Consider the following 5,176-nt stretch of genomic DNA (forward strand, 5'->3'; position numbering starts at 1 on the left):
AGTACTAACTCGAGCCCTGATGAGGATAGGGTGGTCATATCTCACCCCAATCCAGTTGAGGTTGAAACTAAGGCTACCAATGTAGAGGCACAAAATGAAGCAATCGATGTTGAGACTGAGACTGAGGATGGCAACTTGATCAGATGTAAAGATCCTTAAATTAGAAAGGCCATCAGATGGCAACTTGGTGGAACAAGGGATAAATTTTATGAGGTGTTGGCACCAACAGCAAGTAGACAGTGAAAAGACCATTTACTGAGGAGTATCAGATTGTAACGATGGAGCTACATGAGTATCCTGAGTTAGAGCATCATTTTAATGAGTACGAATTAGCATGGATGAGTAAGCCCCCCGAATCATATCAGCCAAATCTGGTAAGGTAATTATTTGCTAACTATTTGGTACTGGCAGAAAAGGATGTTCTAAAGGACTCGAAAATTTCCAATCTGCTGAATAGGGAGTCAGTGCCAGTCCGAGGAGTCACTATTAATATATCAGCCTGAACTATCAACAGGATGCTGTTTAGGCCAGATTATGAAGCCCTATCTGCTATTTCAGAACTTGAGTATCGAGTGCATAACGCATCTGCCCAAAGAGGCTGGTTGGGTAGAGTGTTAACTGATGATGGAAATCCTTCCTGGGCTATAAACCCATATGAGCGCATAGCAAAGTCATCCCTTAACTTCCAGGCTAGATTTTGGTGGGCTATTATTCGATTGAGACTTATGACAATGGGAGGTGACGCTAATCTAGATATTCACCAGGCCGTACTTGTGGCTAGTTTACTGCCAGGACTGAAGATTGATTTCGATCAGATCATTGTTGATGAGCTATTTGTGAGAACACATAAGGTGGCAAGCGCTCTACTATTTCCTTACTTACTAGGCAGGCAGGTGTACCTCTAATTCATGGAGTGGATAATAAAGTTCGTGCGACACATAGCAGGATATTGAGAAGTCCAAGGATGACTTGAAATTTAAAATGAGGGTCACCAAACCACTACCCTACCAAACTCAGTTAACATCAGCCCCAGATACTTCAGAGATTCTAATAGGTATGTCATTACCGATTACTACTTATGTACTACCTAATTATGTCCCATCAAGTGCTTCTGCAAGGTCAAAATCTACACCACAAATGGGTGGGGCAGAATTTGCAGAATATAGGTTGACGCAAGAAAACTTTGTTAAGTCTATAAAATTGCAAAAGAAATTCAAAAGGCAGCTTGATACTTGCGCTGCAAAATTCAAGCCTTTTGTTGACAGAATTATAGCTGAGTCAATACATCCTTTCCAAGGTATTCAGATGAGGATGGATCGCATAGAGGAGAGAATTAACAAAAGGCTAGATTCACTGTCTATTCCAGACTTAGAAAGGTTCTTGGCAGAGTTTAAAAAAGCACAGGCTGACATCGAAGAGTTAAAGAACAGGCAGTCACAGCAGCCCACTTTTGATCCAGCCTTAGTAATGAGTGATGATGATGATGAAGGAATTATTGATCTGATGGGGAGACCCATGAAAGATAAATAAAAGCAACAGGTAGATGAACGTGCTAAAAAGAAAGCTGAAAAGAGAAAAAAAGGGAAGGCATGACACCCGAGGAACGAGAATAGCATTGATTAGAGGAAACCCAGTAGGATACCAAGGAGATACAAAGTGAGAAGAAGGAAGAGGGTTAAAGATAAAGTAGCTAGTGTCTACCAGTTCTGCCACAATTAGGGGGCAAACTTCAGACCCAGTCCAAGATATTATACCTCTGATCCGAAGGGAGAGTTTTTGAGTATCCCCACTACTATGGGGGTCAACATTGCACCAGGTGAGGATGCTGGAACCTCACCACACTTCACAGATGCGTCAGATGAATAAGAGAAAATACAAGTATACCCACTCCTTTGTACTTTTAATTGATGCTTTGAGGATAATGCCTATATTTTTTGTGGGGCATGGTGTACTTGTACCATGGGGGATTGTGTTTCCATATTATTTTTATCCCATGTGCTATCTAGGAGAATCGGCATGTCTAGGATTATATTTAAGTTCGTCTTTTAAGTTAGCATTTTCTTTTCTTTTCTAGGATTACCTTTAGGCTTGCATTTTTCCTTTCTTAAATCTTATTTTTTTGTTAATGTTGGTCCATAAAATAAAAGTATTGTTTCTGTTAGCACATTGTTGTGAATATAGATGATGAATGATGTTGGTATTAAGCTATGACTATGTTCATATGACTGTTTACTTTTGCCTTCTAGTATATGTTATCAACTATTAGTGAATCTGTAGTTTGCATTTACTTGTAAAATGTGCATGACATGTGATGTAAATCTTAGGAACAGTAGAATGAGTATGACTCAGTTGCCTATGTGTGCGAGTATTTGTATTAGTTCTTACTTAGTGTAGTACCTAGAACTTGCCTGGTTCAATTGATGTTTTGTTGTAGTTGATGAAATAAGAAATGATAGCAGGCCGCCTTGTGATTTTAGTCCACTTAGCCAAAACAATTAACCCCACCAAAAAGAATTTTCCACTTTTGAACCCTTATTTGAGCTTATGTTAATTTCTTTTCTTCATCACCGATCACTCTAGTTAAATCTCTTCAAGTTTTTAACACATAGCTCTGGCCCTGGCCCAATAGTAGGCATTGTGAACCTAAACTTAAGCAAAACACCTAAGTTGAGGGTGGCTATTGTCAAAGTTGTTAGCTGTCTAAGGGAAAGTTAGTTTAAAGCATGGTATAGAGCATCCGGCCCTGGTCTACTCAAGACATTATGTACCTTGATAGATTGAATCAGCATAAGTTGAGGGTGACTGATGCTCATATATGTATAAAAAGGTGAGAAAAGGGTTGCTATGGTAAAGTGTAAATGAATGAGAAAAAGGTGAATAAGTTTTTTCAAAAATGGCATTGGTAGGTAGAACATGAGGGAAAAGAGAGTTAAATCCTAGTATTGAGTCACTTTTTCCCAGAAGTCCTTCCTTACCTAACCCTGAAGCCTTATCATAAACCTGAGAAAGACTTACTTGATCTTAGTGAATCAACTATAAGGGAGCGCTAGATGATAAGGGCAAGCCTATGGGTATGTGTACTAAGTTTGTAACTTCTTTGACGAGTGTGAGAGTTCTGATGTGTATCCACATAATAAAATGAGGGGTGGATCTCCTTGACTTTGAGGGCAATCTAAACCACACTTAATTTAGCTGATCTCTGCAGATTCTTGTATCCATGTTTGTGTATCTGTATTGATTGTAAAATAATGCCAGTTATGGACTCTAATATGTTGAGGCATATAAGTATGAGGAAAAGTGAATGGTTGTGAGAAAAATGGTTCAGCAAGTTAAATGCCTATCATTTTATTGCTTATATTTGTAATCTGGTGCTGAGTTGCTTGAGAACATGCAATTATCTTAAGTTGAGGGTGCTGATGTTCCAGCTTTTGATGGAATATTTTGCACCTTTTTCTTGGGAAAATTCTGAGTTTTCAAGAAACTAAAGTTGTATTTAATAGTGGATTTGAGTGATTTCAGGTTGAGGAGTCAGTTGATGGAGAAATCTCAGGAAACAGAAGAAAAAGGTCAATGACAGACCAAATAGCGGATCGTCAGTTATGCGACGGATTGCCAGGTGGACCATCAGAGCTAAACAGATAGTTCCAAATAGAAGACCCATTCGACGACCCAAGTAGCGGACTGTCAAGCTTACGGTGGACCGCCAACTTGGCCTTCAAACTTAAACAGAATGCAAGATTTTAGAAGCCTGAGCGATGGTCCGTGCGATGAACCGTCGGACCATCAACGGTCGGCCAAGATAGCCGCCAAACTTAAGCAGAATGCAAAATTTCAGAAGCCTAAGCGACGGACCGTCGGTCCATCGATGGTCCACCAATGTAGACATCAAGCTTAAGAAGAACATGACATCCTGGCGCACTAAGTGACGGTCCATGTGATGGACCATCAGACTCCCGACGAACCGTCAGTTGGACCATCAATTTGGACGCAATATTTTCTTAGTTTAAATTTTAAACCTTCTAAACCTGGGAGCATATAAATACCTAGCAAGGGTTTTATTAAGGATATTATGAATCTTAGAGATTGTTTTTATCCTAGTTTTTCATCTTTGAAACTCTCTGTAACATAGAAATTTATTAATCAAACGACATTTGTCAATCTAATCATTCCATTTCTATTGAAAATTCAAGAATTAATTCTTGTAACCTTTGTAAGTGAACTTTGAATTTGTTTATGAATAATACAAGTATTCTTTCTCTTTCTTCTATGGAGATGAGTGGATAAGCTCCCACAACTAGGGTTATAGGAACCTTGATGTAAGCAATTGATATGGGTTGTGATTCCAATTGAGTTTCTGTAGGTAATTGATATTGCATAAACCCTTCTTCACTATAATGATTTTTCTTGGTTGCAAATTTGAAAAGTGAACCCGAGAAAAATCACTTCTTCGAATAGAAAAGTGTTTGTTAGGAAAAGAAAGGGTTTACATGAAATCTAGAGACATAAATCTTTAGATTAATGGAGAATGCCTTAACAAGGATTAACCTACATGAGAAAAATGGTTGAATAATCAATATATTCTTTAAGTTGAGAGAGTTAAAGGATAAACTATCCATTAAGGTTGAGAAACTAATGGGAAAGCACTAGAATTCAGCTGCTCTTGCAATTGAAGTTATTGAGTGGAACTCAAAAGTGATTCACAACCCTAACTGTTTAAACATCTTGGTAACCATAACTCTAGTTTATTTAATATCATTGAATTATTACTAGCAGAAAGAATCATTAGTTGGAACAACTCTGTTACAATTACTTAGAACACAATTTATAAATCAAAACCCTGTCTTATTCAGGAACATTTGATCAACAGTCTAATAACAATCACAATACTTAGTGAACACAGTATTCCCTATGGGATTCGACACCCAACCTAGTTGGGTTCTATATTTGACAGTGACTACTTACTCTCTCATAAGAGAGGTATAATTTGGACGTATCACTCAGCATCAATAGCAAAATCAATAGCTTGATCTGGAGGCATACCAGGCAAGTCCATAGGGAACACATCCATAAACTTATGGAAAAATACGGATAAAATCTAAGGAGGAGAAACAACACTGGTGTCTTGAATATGAGCCAAGTAAGATAAACATACTTCTCAATCAATTTATGTGCCTGA

This window comes from Capsicum annuum, chromosome 12 (assembly GCF_002878395.1).
Source record: "Capsicum annuum cultivar UCD-10X-F1 chromosome 12, UCD10Xv1.1, whole genome shotgun sequence".
In the NCBI taxonomy this organism is placed as follows: Eukaryota; Viridiplantae; Streptophyta; class Magnoliopsida; order Solanales; family Solanaceae; genus Capsicum; species Capsicum annuum.